The sequence below is a fragment of the Phoca vitulina genome, unplaced genomic scaffold (assembly GCF_004348235.1).
Source record: "Phoca vitulina isolate PV1807 unplaced genomic scaffold, GSC_HSeal_1.0 scaffold64, whole genome shotgun sequence".
In the NCBI taxonomy this organism is placed as follows: Eukaryota; Metazoa; Chordata; class Mammalia; order Carnivora; family Phocidae; genus Phoca; species Phoca vitulina.
The window spans coordinates 2848171-2870739 of NW_022589767.1; the positions used below are offsets into that span (position 1 = coordinate 2848171).

The window sequence follows — 22569 nt, forward strand, 5'->3', positions numbered from 1 at the left end:
CTGACATTATGTCCTCAGATAACCATAACAATTCATAAGATGGATACTAATATATCCCCATTTTATGGATGAAACTAAAGATTAGAAGGGTTTAAAAATTAACCCAATTTTATATGGCTAGTAACCGGCAGATGGTGGATTTCAACTCAAGAAGCTTGATTCTGCCACAAAAATTCTTAAATATCACACTCTAAAGTCCTTCCCTATGATGAACTGAACGTCTCCCTTTACCTTGCACCTAGTTCTGCTCCTTAGGGAGAGAGACGCAGAACAACTAATCCCCTGCCAGATGACAACATTTCATATACTTGAAGAAAACTCACGCCCTGCCCTGCCCTTCTCTCCTACAAATTAAAAACACCTCTTACTTCTACCATTTTTTATATGACTTACTTCAAGTCATGTCCCCTTGCTTGAGACGTCTCACAAAATGTACCCCAGTGTATTCACTGATTGCCTGGAACTGAAGAAAGGACCTTCAAACTGGTCTGATAAGAGCACGACACCAAGCACACTGCTGGACTTCTCCAAGAAAAAGACCACTTTAATGGAATCTAGCAATGCTCGGTTAGTAGCGAAAGTGATAGGAGAAGGAGCCCCAGGATTATGTGTACACGCGGTACATAGTATAAACGAGCACTGGCTCACACTTTGTAACGTGGGCAGGCTCCAGGAAAGCAGCATAAAGATACTTCCTTCTCTCCTTCTACCCTCCTTAAGCTAGGTCAAAGCCATTGATCCTTGGGCAGCACAAAGGGCGAATTTTGGAGCTCCAGATTTGGAGCCATGTTACACAGATCTGCACTGAAGTTGAGTTACTACTCTTTGTATGTGTAGAAGTCCACATGAAAACCCAAGACCGACTGTGAAACTGCCCAAGTAGATAAAGATGAACACCACCCATTCCTGAGAACTCATCTTTGATAAGGACTACCTGAGTTCAACAAAGGGAGCTCAAAAGTCTAACGTTCATATTTTAAGGGTTAGTAATAATAGTACCCTCAGGTTAATTCCACTGGGTATGTGCTGTGTCTCCTGGTGATCTACAGCCTAGATGGAGGAGGAGGGCCAGAAACAGTGACTCTTGTTCTTAAATCCACCAAAACTTTCTGATCAGGCTTATGGAAGTCTCGGGGAAAAATATGAACTGAATGTCTTATAACCAACAGGGGCATGGCGCAGTCTGGCGCCCAGCTCTGATGCACCGTAAAAATACATCGTATCCGGCGGCCTGATGGCTGACGGCTTCCTGGTCATTAAATTTCGACAGAGACTAGAAAGACTCAGGAAGAAAGAGAAAAGGCAGAGGGTCTTAAGGTAGGGAGGAACATCCCAGAGTAATAAAGATAAATGTGATAAGGAAGTGAACACAAGAGAAAAAGGAGTGTTGCAAACAAGACAAACTAATAGGAGCTGTTCTAATTTATATAAATATTAGGAAAGAGAACAGGACCTGAATTAGAAAATATCAACCATCCTGGTAAAAAAAGAAAAAAAACTCTGTTTTTAAAGACAGGTTGATTGTCAGAGATTAGTAAACAACAAAGAAATACCACCTCCTATGTTTTAGGAAACAATCACCCAATTAAGCCAACTAAAATATTTACCTAAGAAAACCAAGAGCAGAAGCCATTCAGAATATGTTTCAGGAATGGGTTTTAAGATGTTCCAAAGTTCAAATAATTGAGGTTTTTCTTATAAAACTAAACTTAGCCAAACTGCTTCCAAACCTACTTATTCCTTCACTGACAAATATAATAATGCTCCCGGGGCTCAGATCTTATTATTATTAAAGACTTATTAAGTATCCCTGGCGTGCTGAATGCCGCACATAATAGATGGATAAATACACTGTGTGCCCTCCCTTGAAGAGCTTAGTCTTACAAAATTGATAGGACACACAAATAAACACCCCCAAATTTGTTCCAGAGAGAAGAGTAGATGCCTTTATAATGCTTTGGTGTTAGGTGCAATGATGAAAAATGAACTGGACTTGTTTGATGAAATGGGACAAATACATGGACACAATTATTCTAGCAACACACAGCCTTCTCTCCAGCCCCAGAGAAGGTACAGCCCATCCTATAGCTAATCCCTTTACCCCGGTCCTCCCTCCGCCTCATCTTCCTGCCCCCACTCCGGCTCAGACCTTCACCATTTCTGGCCTGGGTCCCCAGGAAGGCCTCTCCTCCACGAGCTCTGCCACCAGATCACCCCACTCTGAGCAATCTGGTACACTATTTCCCAAGGAATTTTTTTTAATAAAATGTAAATTTCACTGTGTCACTCCTCTGTTTAAAGATTCTTCAGTAGATTCCCACAGCTCTCAGGATAGAGTTCAAAGTAATCCCTTACCGTGACATAAGATGATCTTTGCAGTTTGCATTTCCATAAATTTTCATTCTCCTCTAATGGCATGACTCCTCAGGAGCCCATCTACTCCAAACCTACTGCCCTTTACTTGAAGATTTCCAAATCTGTCATGCTTTCTCGCATTTCCATGCCTTAACTCCTGCTGAAGGGGGCCTGGGACAGCTTGTCCTTCCCTCCTTAACTAGCTAGCCCAAGCATCACCTTCACTTAAAAGGCATTTCCAAACCCCCTGCATGTCCCTGGGCTGGCCCTCCTCCTCCAGGCCCCGATCTGCCCTCATATGAGACCCTACAGTACCTCTACCGGGACACTATGCTGAGTCTTATCTGTCTCGTCAAGGAGACCAGGAACTCTTCTAGAAAACAACAACACCCCATACATTTTTATATCTCTAGCAGTTTGCACAGAATTTATAAGAAAAAAAGTGAGAGATAATGAGCCTAAAGCAGAATAAAATGATATTTTCAAATAAAGGAATGAATGATCACATAGTTGGTTCAGACTCTAGGGAAAGGATTGGACTCCGAGCCTCAACACCAATGTTGGTAGAAGTTGGAGGTGGGAGTGGGGGAGGGGAGAAGCCCCAGAGGTGAGCCTGAAAGGGGGCCTTGGGCGACCAGTAAAGCAAATTAGTCTCAGAAGTCTGCTCTGACCTCACAGCCCGGGAGCCAGGAACCAACGCACAACCTTTGTACAGTTTGTGTCAATATTTATTACTTTTTACACAATTCTTCTTGGCTACCTGCTCACCTCAGGCAATAAATCAAAATCCTATCTTCTGGCTTTCTGGAAGGTCCCTTCCCTTCCATGGCTTGGAGGGAGGATGATCTCTTCTCCCTCCCTTTGTCAGGACTCCTAATCTAGGCCTGAGGCTCCTCCTCCGCCCCGGGGCACACCCAGGCACCCCCACATTGACAGAAGGAGGGCAAAGACGTCGCACAGGCCGCTGGGGTCAGTGGCGGGGTGCCTCCCTTGCCAGAGGTGGAGGGGTTTGTGGACCCGAAGAGGAAGGTATTCGAGTACCTGTTTCCTTCGGGCTCTTTGATTCTCCTTCTTGTCGGTTTTTTTCCACCTCCTCAGAAAGAAAGCTTTTAGCTGGGAAAGGGCAGGCTTGACTGCCCATGCCGTCAGCACGGTGAAGCTCTGCCACATCGTGCGGGGCCGCAGCCAGAGAAGAAACCGGCGCCCGACACGCGGGCCGGGGCGGGGGTGTCCAGGGGGCAGGGACTCACCGAGCCCCACGTGACCCGCCGCCCACCTCTCCCTTGGGGGACTGCACCTGACGCAGGGAGGGGGCTTGCCGCGGATGGCCCCTCGGCAAGGGGGGGGGGTCATTAAGATGGAGCTGATGCCGCAGCCCTTACATCACTGGCTGACATTCACTCGGGGTGCAATTCAGCAACCTTATGCAGTGAATAATAGCCAATCGGGGTCTCTTGCCACTCACAGAGAAACAGGAGAAAGAGAAAAGCAAGAAGGGAGACCATCAGGTTGGAGAAGAAGGAAGGAGGAGAGGGGTGATACATTAAGTGCGAGGGGAGAGTGAATGACTTTTCACATGTTTAGTGATTAAAGGAAACGAAGTGTGAATGACACTGTGAGGAACTAAAAGCTACAGATTTAATATGATTGGCAGGAAGCCACCTTTAAGGTGTCAGAGAGCATTATCAGGTCTGTGAGAACAACAGGCTCACCTGAGCCTCCGGCTCCGTGCTGCGTGCTTGAGGGCACAGGGTCAGGACATGTGTGATCTTGGACAATATTCTCTCTCTCTCTCCAAGCCTCAGTTTCTTCATCCACAAAATCGGGATAATAGCAGTATCTACCTCATAGGATATATGGATTAAACGAGTTACTTATGCAAAAACACTTCAGAACAGTATCTGGCACACTGAACAGTACCTGCTACATAATTAATACTAAGTTTTCATCTTTGACTCTAGATTCAGCAGATCCTCATTCCATTCATTACGCTTCCCATGGAAGAAAAATCCTCCTTAGCAACAACCCTTGACAAGAGACCCTGAGCAGGTGGTCAAGCACTAACCAGGCTCCAAGGCATGACTGGATGAAGCAAACAGGGTGATTTCTTCAAATTAATGTCTCCCCTTTTAACTAATGATCCTTTGCCCATCTGCTCCTTCCTCTCTCTCCCCACCCCTAAAGCCAGAAAAGCAATGAACTTAAGAGTAAGAAGCAGTAGGTTCCAACTCGGACCCCACTACCCCTGACCTGATCCTCTGGGTCTCAGTTTTCTCAGCTGTAAAAAGCAGACAAGTAGCCACTATCTTAGGGGCTAAAGTAAGGTAACAAAAGTGAAAGCAACCAGTGTAACTCCTGGCATGCGTTAGTCACATGATAACTTAGATTTCAGCTTGAGTCTCAACCACTCCACCTCCTCGCTCTCCACTAGCTATGTTTCAGACCTGAGAGTTGTACCCAAAGGCATCACCCAACCCCTGGCCACAGGCAAACAAACACTATTCACTGACCTCCCTCTCTATTTTAAGCTGCACCTCCCGGGACTGCTCCTGGCCATTCTGGAAAAGTCAGGCATCTTGCAGATGTAACATTATAGGCTTCCAGCTCCTTGGAGCAGCAGTGCCCAATAGCACTTTCTGCAATGATGACAATTTATATCTGCAGTGGTCAGTGAACACTTGAGATGCAGCTCAGCAATGGAGAAACTGAGTTTTTATTTCATTTCATTTTAATGAATTTAAATGTAAGTAGCCACATATGACCAGCAGCTACTATATTCTGCATTGGACAACACAGCCTTAGAACCACCGCCAGTTGTTGCCAAAGTGCTAACTCCAGCCACTCTTCCGAGGAGCAAGACATTTAAACCTTCCAACCACTTGACTGGTTATCTCTATTTGGCCGCTGTTGCCTCCATCAAGGGCAGTTTGGTAGAGCAGGAGAACGAGGTCGCTCAAAGGCTATTTCCAATGCCCTTCAATCACAAGGCAACTAGAAGACTTGTTTTTAGAATGCAGGTAAATCAGCATTTCCCCTGGTTCACTGCATTTGGGAGAATCATGAGAGACTATGGACTCTGAGAAACAAACTGAGGGTTTTAGAGGGGAGGGGGGTGGGGGGATGGGTTAGCCTGGTGATGGATATTAAAGAGGGCACGCACTGCATGGAGCAGTGGGTGTTATAATACGCAAACAATGAATCATGGAACACTACATCAAAAACTAATGATGTACTGTATGGTGACTAACATAACATAATAAAATTAAATTAAAAAAAAAAAAAGAATGTATGTAAATTGCAAATATCCTTTTAACAGTCCCTAAGGGTTTCCCTTGCCACCAAGGGATTACTCTGTGGGATATCTCACCAAAGGGCAGAGCTTTCAGGCCGGCAAGGAAAAGCCCGTGCACTGACTGAAGATGGGGGGCAAAACTCTGGGGACCTTTTTGAAAATGAGATCCCTGGCATTTCCATTTCACAGAGTCAAAATTCCACAAGAATTACTTCACAGTATTTTTTTACATGAATCTTGCCAAGATCAGATTCCAAGAAGCAATAAAGAATATTAAGTTAGCTTTTACTTTCAATCGGAAAGTTTGTTAGGTTTGAAATCATCCACAAATTATCATCTTTGCCAAACTGAGATTGGCCCTAAGGGATTGAAAGAGGGAAGACTCATCCTCTTGTTTGGAATGCGTGAGCCTCACACCGTTTCATGACCTTCATTCCAAGGTGCTAAATGTGTTGTGTGGATTGTTCTCAGCCACTTGCCCTAGACAAAAACAAAACAAAACAAAACAAAACAAAACAAAACAAAAAAACACCCTGGCCCAAGTAAGAGGAGTGAGGATGGGAGGGAAAGCACATCTGCTCACTTGATAAATATCTATCTAGTCTTTACTACATGCCAGGAGGGCACAAATGACAATGGGGCTTCAAGCTCAGTTACAGACAAATCCATAAGTAATTACCACACACAAGGTGCAGTCCACACAAGCTGTTCGGAAACACAGAAACTAGAGCAGGACGTGTCACAAGAAAGTCAAGGAAGCTCTACCAAGAGGTAGCCTTTGAGCTGGGACTGAAGAATGGATAGAAATATGCCAGGTAAGGTTGGGAATGGGGCAGCTACATTTAAGGAAAAGGATGTGGGAGAAAGTCAAAAGCACAGAGGGTGAAATGAGCCTTCTAAACTGGGGGCAAGCCCCAAAACTGGCCCCATTTCATTTTGGAGCCTCTCAGTCTTCCCAGTCTTTCCCAGCCCACTTGGCCCTCTTCCAAATTCATGCAGCCAGTCCAAGAACATCATGTTCCCTTGGGTCACACCCCATTATAAAAAGTCTCCTGCCTGTGTGGGGCCTGCAAACAAAATCCCATGATCCTACTAATTGTAGGGGCCAAGAGCAGGCCGCCCCCAAAATGTGCCACTTAACCACACAGATTATTTCAAGCTAAAATCAAAGCCCAAAAGGCTCAGGAAGAATTCCACCTAACTGCTTAAAAGGAATTTAGATAAGAGAACCTGCTCCAGGAAGAGAGCTTTCACCATAGATAACTACAACATAGTATGAATTAGGGGTGATAGACGGGAAGGAATTTAATAAAGTCAGCTTGTTAAAATTCCTTTGTATGTCCCATTGTTTCTGAGGCCCCACAAATGTTTACCAGACACTCACTCTTTTTCATCTTCCTGTGAATTGCTTCCCTTCCCTTCAAAGTCCCAAACCTCTACCCCCTTTCTCCTTTAGTTCAGGATGACAAACATATCTCATTTTGCCTGTCTTTGAAGTCTCATATCTGTGTGGATTCTCCATATGTACAATATTAAATTTGATTTTCTCCTGTTAATCTCATTGTCTCGTGTCAATTTAATTCTTAGCCCAGCTAGAAGAATCTTGAAGGGTAGAGAAAAATTTCTCCTCCCCAACATAATCAAGGCTCCTACGGCTTTTACAAAGCCCTAGCAATCCACCATATTGGTGAATGGTGGTTGCTGTTTCTTGGAAGAGACACCCTAAAACCACTGCTACAGGTAGCCAGCTCACCATAGGATGCTCATCCAAGATTTTAGAGAGAGCTGGTGACCATTAGAGTGGACTGATTATGTTGGGAAGTGTTGCAGTACTTTAAAAAGAGAACACGCCACATGACAGTGAATTTAACGAGAGGAATGTCAGGAGGCTAAAAGCGGCTGTAAAGCACAGTACAACAGAATGATGCAGGGTAAGAGGAAGGAGACAGCAATGACCAGGGTAAATGTGGGCTCGTTGGAAATTTTTCTGACATGCCATTAGAGTCTTAAAATTGATCTTCTAAGCCACATTTAGGAGGCCAAGTTTTAAGAAGGTAAATTTACCCCCCAAGTTCAGAAGGAAGCTAGATATTCTCAGGAAACTATGTAATATTACAGCTGAATATATATTCAAAACTTGCCTATAGTGGTTGGATGAAAAACATATGTCCCATTCTGTGGGAATATCTCATTTTAAGTGACAATTCCAGAATATACAAAAATGCTTCTTTTTGCTTTCTTATTATTCTATATGCTAGAAAACATCAGATTTTTTTTTGCAGGGTTTTTTGTATCCTCTTATAAATTAGGTCACCTCACCAGGCTTTTTGGACCTGCTGGGTAGATTTTCCCAAATAAAGACATCACAGTGGTCAGCTGGCAATATCAATGATAGAATTCAGGTCCCCAGAAACTGGAACCAAGTAGGCCACTGGACTGGCCATCAGATATCCATTAGATTAACTTTTGAGACCAGGTCCCCCCTTTTCTCCTTGTGTGCATTTAAACAGATATGTCTCTTAACTCCTCTGGACCTTACTTTTTTAATCTGTAAAAGGGAAATAGTAATAAACTTCATGTGATTGCTGAAGAGATTAAATACAACGATATAAGGTAAAGCATATGAAAAACAGAAGTCAGTAAATCTTAGTTCAATTGATTCTAATAAATGCCATTCATTTATCCATTAACAGGAGTTTGAGTGTGTGAAATCTGAACATGTTGAGTAAAATGTCCACAAAACTCCTGGCTTCTGATCCCTCGCCTAATTATCAATCACAAACAGGGTTGACCAACCCAGTTCCTTTTCATTTTCTATTCATTTCACATTCTGCAGTGAGACACTGATTAAGGGAAAAGAAAGTGTATGAAAGGGATTATTACTTGCTCCCTCCCCTAAAAGCCTGTGGAAATTGATTCATAGACCACCCACTATGAAGTTGGGATCTTTTCCTATAGGATTTGTAGTTCCAAAATGAATGACTTTATCAAAATAAAGCTGGAAAAGGATTCCTTAGTCCCTCCCAACTGTGATGTCTTTTAGAACAACTGACTTGAAAGTCAGCTTTCTTTCTCCAGAATCCTTCTCAATCTTTCCACACACTCAAAACTACTGGCAGTCCAACCAACTTACTTTTATTTATTTTACTTATTTTTTTAAAGATTTTATTTGTTTATTTGACAGACGCGTAGAGAGAGAGCACAGACAGGCAGAGTGACAGGCAGAGGGAGAAGCAGGCTCTCCGCTGAGCAGGGAGCCCGATGTGGGGCTCGATCCCAGGACCCTGGGATCACGACCTGAGCCGAAGGCAGCCGCTTAACTGACTGAGCCACCCAGGTGCCCCTTATTTTACTTATTTAATACCTCAGTTGTTCTCAAACAGAATAAAGACTTCTAATTCCACCTAATAATAGAGATTCACCTGCTTCCAAATCCCCCTTCTGGGGAATTCCCACAATGAGCCAAGTTCCTTTTCTTCCATATGCAGAACCCAAAAGCTCTATATTTACCTGCTCGATTTCAATGTATTAACATGCACATAACCAAACCTTCCCATAAATAGGCACGTAGACCTGGCCATCCTTATCTCCAATCTTATGAGTCACAGTGTCTAAGTTTGGTACTTGGTGACCTTCTGAATGTACCTTACAGTTTAGAGTTCTAGGAGTCCCAATATGCAACCCATATGGAAAGGAAACAAAACCAAGTTTAAGATTATAAACTCCTTTTCTTCATAGATTTTATTCCAACTATCCCAATAAATCATTTGTTTCTCTCAAAACTTTTCTAAAATTAAAACTCCTTTCTAAACTAACATTCCCTAATACCACTTATGGAATGGTCCCAACACTTTGGAAAAAATGTCCTTGTCTGACATGAAAGATGCCAGGTAGAGGCCATATGACATTTTTTTTCTTACAGGTTTAATGACAACTATAAAAATAACAACAACAAAAACCCATGTGATACCATCTTTCAAGATGATTTATGACCTTAAACTAACTCATTTGATCAAAAAAATGGTGATATCCATTTGCAAATAGGAAGGGAAGCCTCAAAATGAGCCAAAGAAAACTTCTGACCAAGATCTTGCTTGAAAGTTGGGAGGCGAAAAAGAGAAGTCTCTTGAAAGGAATGGAAAGCCCCCTCCCCCCCAATTCTGAAGGCCAATGGGATCTCAGGGACTGAGAAAAAACAAACCTTCTTCTTTGGGTCCATATCAGAAGCATCTTGAAAATGAGATCAGTGATGTTGCAGATGAACTGGCTGGAGCATTTAACTCCCTTCACCACAGGAGAAAGATCACATTCCCACAGAGGAATACACTACAAATCCTTTCAATCAATTCAGCTTTTCACCCTGTGTCTCCCCTTAAGAGCTTATCTCTGGAGAGGCCTCGGATGATAAAAAGCCCCCAGAGAAATTCAAACACAATCCTGTGACTAACAGCCCTTCTCCTCCCTTAAAGAAGGGAGTGGGAGAACCAAGAAGGTAAAGAGCAGGAAGGTGAAATAAAAAAGGAGAATCAATAAAACTAAATTTCCCCAACTCTGGTATGCCTATCATTCAAACATCATTCCTTACCACAGTATCTTCTCAAGGAGAAAGGTTAAGGGGATAGGGCTGCAGCAGGGAAAACAGGGAAGGAGATGATATTGCTTTATCTTAGGCCAAAATGTCATATTTTAATTGCACAGCATTTGTTTGTTGGTCCCCAGCACCATTCTCATCTCTAAGCTCCCTCTTGCACCAGGTCTCTAAAGCCTAGAAGCTACCTTTTCTAAATGCCCTCACTGCCAAGGTTCTGATTAGACTCCACCAGCAAGGGGCATTAGCCTAAGATGGGGAAGGCAGAAGAGAAGGAGAAGCTACTACACTCTGGGGACAAGTTGAGGCAAGTACCTGGGCATTGGCACATGCCTGTGACATCAGGCATCTCCCGAGAATCACCCCCTTGGTTCACTGCAGTCCCCACACCTACATTTTTCCTGAATGGGGCTTCCCCGGCCTCCCCTCCCCCAATCTTCCAAAGGTTTTGTGAGCCTCAAATTCCCAGTGTTCAACTACTTCCTATTCAAAATATCCATGGTGGCCTCTGTGAATCCTGACTGATACATTGGTCTATCCCATGCTTCACAAATTGGAGTACCCATACCAACCCTAAGGGCACCAGAGATATATAAAAGCATGGGGAAATATGGCACATGTTCTTGAGTCTTACTTCCATAGTGTCTACTTTTAGGAACTGGTTTTTATACTAAAATAATCCCTGAAATACTATGAAAGAAAGGGCACTTTAAAATAAAATTTTAGGATAAAATACAAAGCTTAAAAGAAAATAACTCTTACAAAAGGCTACTTTGTACTCTCAGTACCTCAAGAACATATTTCCACCCTCTGCAATGATGAATATCTTGGTGCAAGACTTAGAGACACAATGTACATCTATCTATCCTTCCTACTACCTACCTACCTACCTACCTGAGCTTCTCCTGAGTTCTGTTCCAGAAAAGATTCTAGATGGTACAACATCATCAGGCAGGTTGAGTCTATACACGCTCCATGAACTGTACATCAGAGCATGTAGCATTCAATTAACTGAATTACTATAAATATCTTAGCTTACCCACCAGAATGTAAGCTCCCTCACGATAGGGAAGGCACCATGTTTAAGCTGTGCGTTCTGTATTGTGTGCCTCCAACAGGGCCTGGCCAAGTCAATGTATATCTCGCTCAGTGCACTAAGGAATCAGTGAATAGATGGAAAGGTAGCTAAATACTTAACATGCACAAGTGGCAACACACCATAGAGGTGAAAGTTGGTAAAATATATATTATTAAATGTGTAACCTCAGACAAGTTATTTTGCCTCCAAGTCTTAGGTTCTGCATCAGGAAAATGAGGATAATAATTATACCTATTTCATAGGGTTGCTAGGATTGGGGTGAAGGCTCAAGAGAGATGATACAGGCAAAGCACAAGGTGTCTGGCACAGAGTAAGCTCCCCCATACACATTGGCAATGATCATTACCTATTTTCCCTGGATTTGAATATCCTAAAATAAGCTTAGATTATACAACTATACTGAGTCCAATTCAATCTTTCCTCAATGGTTCAGAGAGCACTGAAGTGCTTCAGCAGGTCATTTGAAATAGAAATTGTGTCTTCAGTTCATTAGCCAGAATGGTAGATCGCAGGGTGCCCCTGGTTGTCCCAGCTCAGGCCCTCACTCACACAACCTAAGCTGGCTAGGAAAAGCTGATGTTTTGGCCACATGGCAGTCTTCCAAATTGAACTGTTATTTGGGGTAGGATTACGAAATTAGTAGAGAGGAGCACACAGTCAATGAAATAATACATTTTGACTCTAAAAACGAAACTGATATAGCAGCTCATGAAAGTTTGTTCCTTACATGAAATTCGAATTGGCAGCTGTGTGAAGCTCATCACAGAGGCTAAAACCTGACTAAAGGCAAATGAACAATTATCAGTGATAATGTACATAGTTAGAGGAATGCCTGGTGGGGAGCCTGTGGTACCCGTGGTAAGTCTAGTTTTATTTAACATCTTAGTTAATGATCTGGAAGAGAGATAAACAGAAAACTAAAGAGAGATGCTGAAGTGGACATCTGTTGGCTTTGCCTGCCGGGCACCCGCTCTCCTGCCGGTGCTAACACCCAAGTTGTGTGCTAAGAAATCCCCTCCCACAGTGAGTAAAATCTCCATGGGACTGTCAAACGAGATGGCCCATGCTGGGCCAAAAAGATGCCCTCTCCCTGGACTTGAATCTTAAGCATAGTATCAGAAAAACATCAGACACCATAGAACCACCAAGAATCATTTATTCCAATGGTTTATCTCTGGGAGAAAAGAAATTTATGCATTCCTGCTAACTTGATCCTTGGACTCTGTGGCTTTTTTCCCCTTGCCTTTCCCTTCAAGTCTAATATATGTCTTCCCCGACCTTATATTAGTCAGTATCATTTTCTGTGGACAACAACCACAAAGCCCAACAACTAGAGATGCAGCTTCTACTAAATGTAGATAGAGTACACATTCTGTTTATGTGGCCCTTCAGCAATTCTCAAGATCCTTTTTGGGCACTAGCATAAGAAATACCACTACAGACAAAGCAAACGATTTAAAAATTACAGTGTTTTGATTCAACTTGAAAAAAAAATTCACATTGACATTTTTTCTGGGAAAAAGAAATGATTCTAACATTCGCACAACAGAACAAATCACCTAACCTTAGAACTAAGGTGAAAGCAGAGAATCAGACAGGAGATTTCAATGAGACGAGGCACTTTTAAATGCTGTTAAAGTTCTATATTGCATAAAGTACAAAACATCAGACATTAGCAAAGTACAATCATGGTAAGTGACCTCTATAGTACATTGTCTGAATTATTAGGTACATGCCTTCTTATAAAGAGAGAGAGTAGGGACAGAATAAACCCAATGGAGTTTAGAGAAGTGTAATAAAAACGAATCAGGCTATCCAGGGTAAAGGGATGGATGCTAAGATAATACTAGCTTTGTTTTCCAGGAGCCCTGCTCTCCTGGGTGGAGAGCATGTAAGGAGGCCACCATCTTTGCTTGAGGCTAAGAGCTGCTCCATGATTAAGCGCCATACTTGCTGATTACCAAAAACATTCAGCCACCCAGGCTCAAAAGGGGAGATGAAGACCAAGGGGAGATGAAGACCAAGGGTGAGGCCAGCCTAACTGCAGCCCAACTGGATGTTTTATGTCACCCAAAAAACCCTACACTGCCTCCACAACAATTCACCTACACTGCTTTTGGGCCAGGGGAAGAAGCTGCCCCATCAACAACTAAAAAGTGTACTTACTTACAAGGAGAATTTGGAAGGAAAGAGAAATTTTCTTCTCATTACTGGAGAGAATCAAGACCATTTTTTAGTCTACAAGGAACAGGGATTCCTACCCCTGTTGTTCTTTCCTCCCAGAATCAATGAGCAGTGCTTCTGAGGGAACTAGACAGCTCAACATCCTGGCTGGTTCTGAGAAAGACCTAAGGTACACACTGCATACAGCATATAAAAGGAGTACATGGTAGTAAGTATATTATATAGATATAAGATAATCTAATATTGTATCAGTAGGGTCCCAAAGGAAACAGATGGCAATCCCAAATAGGGAGACTGATGCAAATTTAACAAAGAGACTATTTATAAAGGTGTGAGCAGAGTCAAGGGAAAACAACAAGGTGGCTGATTGAAACACCCTAGGTCTGGCAAGAGTGGGAGCTGTTACAACCCCTGGATGCCTACAGAGGCAAGGTAAAGGAGCTAATAAAGGAACCCTGCAAGAGCTGGCCCTGTGAGAGGGGTCACCCTCTAAGGCATCTGTGGCCTTTGGGAGAAAGAGGAAGCCATTAGCACCCCACAGCATGGTAGAAATGAAGTAAAAGGGACAAAACTGGGGAAGTGGCCCTCGAGCCTCATTGTGCTGATGCTCTGTTCCCAGGCATCCCATTGGCCAACCCTAATCTGATTTGGGTGGTCCAGTGATCAGGTAAACCAGGTTCAGCCTCACAGTGGTTAAAGCAGAGTGAAAGGATAGAAAGTAGATCCGGAGTATGTATCCATACTGACATCTGTATCTTCATCTTTCATGTCATAATGATTTGCACACATTTCTCAAAGTACACGATGCTCATATGTCAACTCTTCTATTTCTATGTAAGATTTTCTTACTCTCTTGAAGTAATCTATAGTTTCTATAGTTTCTTTAATTTCCTCAGTTATAAAATTAGGGATTAGTGTACAAAGGTGGTATTCTCTTCTTCTCCCCCATACAGACCCAGGCATAGACATGGACAAAACCTTCCCTAAGACTATAGTCATAAAGGAAAAATTAAGATAATGATAAAAATGCTAACTTCCCCCTAATAGCTCAAAGGAAAAAGGAAATCTTTGCTTTAACAACATATATAAGGCAGAATCCACATATCCCATAATGTATGTCTGAAGCAAAAACCACCCCTACACTAAGAGGGACAAGAAGTGGCTGAAAGAGCAGGCTTGCCTTTGTCTCGCATTAGAGCTCTCAGCACCTCCCAGATCCTGACCGTAGACTAAAGTTCAAGGCGTCGTGTGTGACATGACCCATCCAGGACCCCGGTTTCTGCAAGATCCTCTTACACAGCGCGTGACGGAGCAGGAATCACAGGAAGAAATGAAGGGGTAATTCAGGACTACGGTGTTAGAAAAGGCTCGAACAAAGTGAGATCTGTTATGTCATGAAAGGACTGTAAAAGAAAGTAGGACAGCTGTCATTTTTGAGATATTTGCTGACAGCATCTTCAAAGCACGGCTTCCTTTTCTGAGTGCCACCATTTTGAAAAGGAACGTGGGCCTGGCTCGGCAGACCAGTATGTCATCCACTTTACCTCTGTCCCGACGGTGGCACCAGCAGATGTTTTATGAGAGAACTCAATTACCTGCCCTCCACAACAACCTCACATTTTGGGAAAGGACCCCAAACACCTTGCATTTCCCTTGGGGCCTTAAAACTCAAGGAGCCCAACAGTCATCTTGCTCTACTTTTAATTCCTGCCTGTTAAAATTCAAGCTTTCTGAAACAGTTTCCAAAGCTATTAAGGCTATTAATAGTGAGATTTTGATGAGCTAGTTCAAAGTCAGCACTAATGACCTGTTGATGATTTTAATGGTTCTTGCAATAAGTACTATGAGTGACCTATTGTTAGAATACAGAGTGGCTGGTTTTTCCATTAATCCATTAACTCTTCTTTTCTCATAATTCTTTCCCAACTAAAATATTTTCTTCTTTTTAATTTGAAAAAAAAAAACCAAAAACCTGAGAGAATACACAAAGAATAAACTTCAGTGACTGAGAATCAGGGGAGGCAAACAAAAAGAGGCAAGAAGAAGCAAGATTCTGAATTCCTGTTTGTATGAAGCTGTGCTTTAGAGAGGAAATAAATCCAGCAGGGGCCCACCCAGACCAGGGGAGAGGGCAGGGTAGGACTGCAAATTCAGAAGGCAGATGCTTCGAAGGTGATGGGGTCAGAGAATGGCTAGAATCCAGCATTTTAAAGGAGCTGCACCTGCACACACCCAACTGCAAAAAGCAACATCCAACCCCAGTTTGTACGCATAACTTCCAGTTCATCTCTCTTGTTCTGGACCTTGCTTAATGCCCGGGCTACTGAACCTTGCCTGCTGATATACTCTCAAGCCACCATCCACACCTAAGCACTGTACCCATCCTTTCTTCCCAGGCAGCTGCTCTCCTGGCTAGTTTTTTCTCTAATTGACAGCATACACTCAGAGACCACTTGGACAATGACCCTCTTGCCCCACCTCCTCCCCAGTACCGTCCTGCCGGTTGGTTAGGTAGAACCTGGATGAGAGCAGGGAAGGATGTCCAACAACTGAACCGTAACGAGCAGAGCAAGTCTGCAGCAAATGAACAAAGTCAAGGTCTTTATCTCCTATCTGGCTCTGCCTATATGTTTAAGAAGACAAACTGAGGGGCGCCTGGGTGGTTCAGTTGGTTAAGCGTCTGCCTTCAGCTCAGGACATGATCCCAGGGTCCCGGGATCGGGTCCCGCATCAGGCTCCCCACTCACCGCGGAGTCTGCTTCTCCCTCTGCCCCTCTCCTTGCTTGTACCCTCTCTCTCTCTCACCCTGCCCCCCTCTCTCAAATAAGTAAGTAAAATCTCTAGGGAAAAAAGAAGACAAACTTGTATAGAAAGCATTTAAAGAGGAATAGACTTGTGTGAAAATTCACAAAGCAGGATACATGGCTGAGAGTATTTGGATGAAAGATAAACAAGACAGAAAATAATATCACAGTTAAGAGTAGACCACCAAGCAGCGTAGCCTGACAGAGGATATTGAAAATATTTCCTGAAAGAGATCACAAAACTGGCAGAAAGGCAAGATATGTTAGCGATATGAGATTTCAATTGTTTAGACATGCTAGAAGCTTAATTCTTTTAAAAAAACAGGGCATCTTCTTTTTCCTTCTGACAGCAGTATTTCTCAGAAGGTTAAGAAATCTTTTGAGGACAGCTGCTACAGGGGGTTTATAATCGTCCTCCTCAAGAAAGCCCTAAGAAGGAGCCAGCCAATGTTTTTCTATGAAATGACAGTAAATATTTTACACTTCGTGCGCTGCGTGGTCTCTATCTGTCACAGCTATTCAATTTTGCCCCTGGAGTGCAAACATACCATAGATAATGTGTAAACAAATGGGTGTGGCTGTGTTCCAATAAAACTTTATTTGCAAAAACAAATAACAGACCAGATATGGCCTGTAGGTGGTAAGTTTGTCTATCCTTATCCTAGATGGTTATGCAGAAGTAATAATATTCCTGTGAGCAAATAATCACATCCTACTGGAATTTGTGCTAGCTCAGAAAGGTATACTGTGGAAAGTAAGATGTGTAATTTAGTAAGATGATTTATGAAGGAAAATTAAAATTTGGAAATAATGAATTTGAGCCTATGGACATTTCTAAGAAGGCAACGTAATTTAAAAGAGATGCAATGCTTTAAATGATTTTATTCTGGCTGTATAACAGCTAATAATCCCAATGCAAAAGATACTTACGAGAGACAATATGGATACCCAGAAAGTTCTGAGATTAAATCAGAATATATAACAAAATGTATTAAAGATATACTCATAATATATAAAAACAGGACAGTTATAAAAACATAAGGATAAACTTGTAAGAAAAGTGGCTAAAGCTTAGAAAAAATGGTAAAAAACTAATAGTTAAAGCTGTGTTCAAAAGAAAATGATCCAGGAAGTGACAGAAACAGCTTTGTGAGATGGTGGGAAGTTAAAAGATGACAGAAAGAAGGCAGCGGCACTCAACTTTTATCTTGCTTTTCATCTCTTCTACCAAGGACAATGATCTTCAAACTGAAAAGGGCAGGGCAAACATGGTTAAGATAAAACTGAAAACTTATCCGGGAAAAAGAAATAGTGAAAAAGCAATCAGTCATTAAATACATCAGGTACTGACCAGAACAATGGCAAAGCAATAATAGCTAGTGTTTATTGATTTCTTAGGAATCATAAGACTTCATATGCATTAACTAATTTAGTCCCCAAGATAATACTATATATAGTATGTACTATAATTTTTTTCCATTTTATGGATGAGTAAATAAGAGGTTAAAAACTTGTCCAAGTTTCCATTTAGTTAGTATAGAGCTAAGTATGGAACTAAGTCTAGTTCAACTGAACTAGGTCTGACTAGTACCAAAGTCTTGTTTTCAAGGACATTTATATAACTGAAGATTTATTCAGGAATCACTATCACTAATCCTTCAGAGGAGTGGACTTCTAAACTAGAGAGTGGCATATGTATGACCAGTTCTACCTTGCACAGATTCATAGAAAAGCTCTATTTAAAGAAAACCGCAGGCCCAAAATGGAGTCACTTATGCTAAGCAAGGTGAGCAAACCAGGGCTTAATATTTAACCTAATTGCAGCTTAAACTTCCTCCAGAAATATCATCTTAACCAGTAAGTCAGGAATTTTCTGGTCAGCACCAATAAGGTATTAGTCACATGGGCTCTCTCCATCCCCCAAAGGAAGATGAGACGATCTACCTAATAAGACCCTCTGCCTTACCCCCTAAGAGAAACCTTGCCTGAAACCCTCCTTTTCCTTCTCTTTTGCTAATAACTTCCTTGTACCACCTCCTTCCTATAAAAACCTTCCATATTGTACAACTCCTTGGAGCTCTCTACTTACTAGATGGGATACAGACTGATTCATGAATTGCTTAGTAAAGCCAATTAGATCTTCAAATTTACCCAGTTGAATTTTGTTTTTTAACAGCTCTAAAACAGAGCTGTTAAACAAGTGGATGTTTAAAAAAAAAAAAAAGAAAAAAGAAAAAAGAAAGAAAAGAAAAAGAAAGATGTGACCATCAAGAATCAGCACAAGTTCACCATTGGTCCATTTCTGCCCTGGCCATCTGCCAGTAATCATAAAGTCGTAACAACATAGTCTCTGCTTACCTCCACCGTTGCATCTGGGAAAGCCAGGCCCCATGATATGCCAAAAAAGAGCTACCCCACTAGTGATGGATATCTGAAAACAGTCTCCTGTCACATACCTGAGCAAAGCCCTGAGTGTCCACAGGAGCATTAAGCTTCAGCTTTCCTCTGTCTCCTATCTCCTGAAAACACCAGACTGCCTCAGTAACCTGCCCAGAGCCCCATTTTCAGGCTCCCATGTCAATGGTTTGAATCCTGGTTCTGCCATTTATAAGCAGTCGTGAAACCTACATAAGCTACTTAACTTCTTCGATGATCAGTTTCTTCACTTGCAAAATGGAGCCTCCTAGGTAACAAAGGTTATTGTGATGGTTAAGTGAGAAAACATATATTAAAGCACTCTGAACACCACAGTACAGTAAACAAATATTAATTATTACAAGTTATTATTAACCTTATCTTTAAATAAAAGCTTATTATAAACTTTGTTGATAAGATTGCCAGACTGGTGACGTAGAGAAATGTAAATATAAGGAATCTTGACTTCAGTGGGGCATCTGTCCAAGGTTCCCATAAGATCTTTGAGGCCATGAGAGAAGATGGCGGACAGAATAATGGTGCAGTCAGCAAGGTTCACAACTGGATGAGATGAATGGACCAACCCTGCTTGGAAAGAGCTTTGGGGAACTGGTCCAGACACACCCAGGTGACAACAGCAGCTACCAAATTGGCTCTGATCTACAGCAAGTAAGAAACAGACCCTCTGACTTTGTGTGGCTTCCCTCATGGCTGAATTATGTTTTCGAAAAGTCTTTGGCCTGTCTACATTCATATTTATGTATCAATAATTTATAATTTATACCCACTGACCTCCACAAAATATGTGAAGGCAAGTAACATGTTTATTAATGACCTGAAGGCATAGGAACCGCTTATAAAAACATGAGATCAATCGCTGACTGACAGAATTTGGACCCAAAATAGACCTTGGCAAGCCAAATCAAACAAGATCAAGTACAACAGTGACAACCAACAGGTCTAGCACTTAGATCCCTAAAAAAAAAAAAAAGAAAAAGACTATAAAATAACAGGAAGGAGTAGTTTTGAAAGAGTATGTGTGTTAAAGATTTAGAGTTCTTAGATAATTTGATATCAGTCAAAAGTTCAATGGGGTTGTCAAAAGAAAAAGAAATGCAATCTATCTTAGGCTGTAATAATAGACTGTAGAATACTTAGAATGAAGGAAATCATTTTCCTGATATATTCTACATGGGACAGATCACACATGGAGTACTATATTCAGTTCTGGACTAGATGTGACTAGAAACATTTGAGCTCATTTAGAAGTGGTCTGACCAGGAAGGATTGAAAAAAATAAAAAAATCTAAAAAGTAGATCATGTTAGGAACAGCAGAAAAAACCAATATGTATAATGTGTACAAAAGAAGACAAGGACTGTGGTATTCATCTCCTAATACTCACAGAACACTATTCACTCATGTTCCATTCTCCTTTTAACCCTCTCCTGAAACTGCTTATATAAAGGTCACTCATAACCCCCCTCATACCACCAAACCCAATGGCCAATTTACCATCTTATCTTCCTCTCGAACCTACAATCAACAACGTTGACAACCCCTTATTTGTGAAATACTTTCATTGCTGGCTTCAACAACATTGCAGTATCCTGGTTTCATCCTACTTTGGTGGTCAGTCTTTGCTGTCTCCTTCCGGCCTCTCCCCCTTTTCATAACTTCCAAAAGTAGAATGCCATAGGACTCTCTCTCTGTTTTTCCCCTCAGCTACAGAGGCTCACTCCCTAAGTGATCACATCCAAATTCATAGCTCTTAATACCATCTCTATGCTGGTGGCTCCCAAATTTATATCTCCAGTCCTGACCTCTTCCAACCTGAAGGCTCATATAGATGTCTAAATCAGAAATACTTCAAAATAATTCAGACAAAAAAGTACTACATTTTTTCTGCACCAAAATCACTGCCACTGAAGTCTTCCATATCTCAGTTAATAGCAACACCATTTACCCAACTGCATAGTCACCCAAGATTCCTCTCTTTCCTCCAATCCCTTCCTTTTGCAATCCATCTGCAAGTTAAGTCAGCACTACACTATAATAAACATATATCTAGAATCCCACACCGCCCACCACCTCCACAGCCTTAATCCCCATCATTTCCCACCTGGACTACACAAACCAGCCACCTGAATGTCTCTTTCCCCTTACATACTGTTCACTCTGTTGCTAGATTAAAATATAAATCAAAGCACGTCTTCCAACAACTTTCTATCACACAAAATAAAAATCCAAGCCTCTTACAATAACCTAAAAGGCTCTACATGATTTGGTCTCTATCTACCTTTCCAATCTCATTTTTTAATATTCTTATGTTCACTATACTCCAATCATATTGACCTTCTTGCTACTATCCAGACATGCCAAGCTTGTTCCTGTCTTTGGGCATTTGCCCTTGCTGTTGGTTCCCTCATGGACTACTCCCTTTGATTTAGCAGGTATCTACACCAATGCCACCTCCTCCAAGGTCTTCCATGACTACATTATCCAGAAGAGCCCTGAACCTCCTTTATTTTACTTGAGGAATTTAACATTATTTAAAATCATATCATGCTTATCATACTTTTTAAAAAAGATTTTATTTATTTATTTGGGGGGAGAGAGAGAGCACACAAGCAGGAGGAAGAGCAGAGGGAGAGGAACAAGCAGACTCCATGCTGAGCACAGAGCCTGATGCGGGGCTCCATCTCACCACCCTGGGATCATGACCTAAGCCAAAATCAAACGTTGGATGTTTAACCAACTGAGCCACCCAGGCACCCCTAAAATTATATAATGCTTTTACACGATTAATATCTGTGCCCTCCACTAGCAAAATCGGTTGTATAGAGCAGAGCTTTTGTCTGTTTTCTTTATCACTGTATCTCCAGTACCTAAAACAATACCTACCACTTAGCAGGCAATAATAAATGTCTGTTTAATGAATGATTGCCCTATAAATGGGAAATCAGACTAGCTCATAAACTCAAGAGCCAAATTCATTCATCTGCTAACATTTTATCATCTTACCCAAACTCTGAACCAATTCCTTCCTTATTTGCCTTAGTTTTGGAAAAATTTTAAAAGTCCTTTTTGGAATCTTACTGTTTATGCTTATCGAGTACATAGCACATTATATAGAATAAGCACTCAGGTAATGTTTGTTAAAGTGAACTGAACTGATTTGAATAATTCAATTAATAATAATAATAACTCTCAGAAAGAGAGGGAATAAAGAGAATTAAGGAATAGTGAAAGCTGGAAGGAGGTGTGTTTATGCTCCATATAAGAATGTTCAGGGGTACCTGGGTGGCTCAGTCGGTTAAGCGTTCAACTCTTGATTTCAGCTCAGGTCACAATCTCAGGGTTGTGAGATAGAGCCCAGCATCGGGCTCTGTGCTGAGTGTGGAGCTTACTTAGGATTCTCTCTCTCCCTTTCCCTCTGCCCCTCCCCCCCCAACTTATGCACATGCTCTCTCTCTCTCTAAAAAAAAAAAAAAGAATGTTCAAACAGTTACTATTACCTCATCAAGCAATGGTCATCCTTAGAAGCCTTCGAATGGAGGCTGAATGGCTATCCATGAAAGGTATATACAAATGGCTCCTGTATCAGGAGAAAGAGGAGAGGAGATAATGTCTAACATCTAAGTTGACCACTGCTTAATTCTCTGTAGGATGGAGAGGGAGGGAAGAAAAGAAGAACTAACAAAGTGTCAATAAGATCTGGAGAAGAAGACAACAATGACAGAGATTTCAGTTTCAATAAACTGATAGCAACAGTAGTTGGGTTGTAAGTGATTAACAGATGAGTAGATACTGAGGAAATAATTCAAGCCAAA

General features: G+C 41.7%; 1 protein-coding gene across 2 annotated transcripts in view; it reads right to left on the reverse strand.

Moving 5' to 3' along the window:
- The window catches only part of GRIN2B (glutamate ionotropic receptor NMDA type subunit 2B), a 409231-nt gene that overhangs the window by 333210 nt on the left and 53452 nt on the right, over positions 1-22569 (reverse strand). The gene's annotated exons all lie outside the window — the stretch shown is intronic.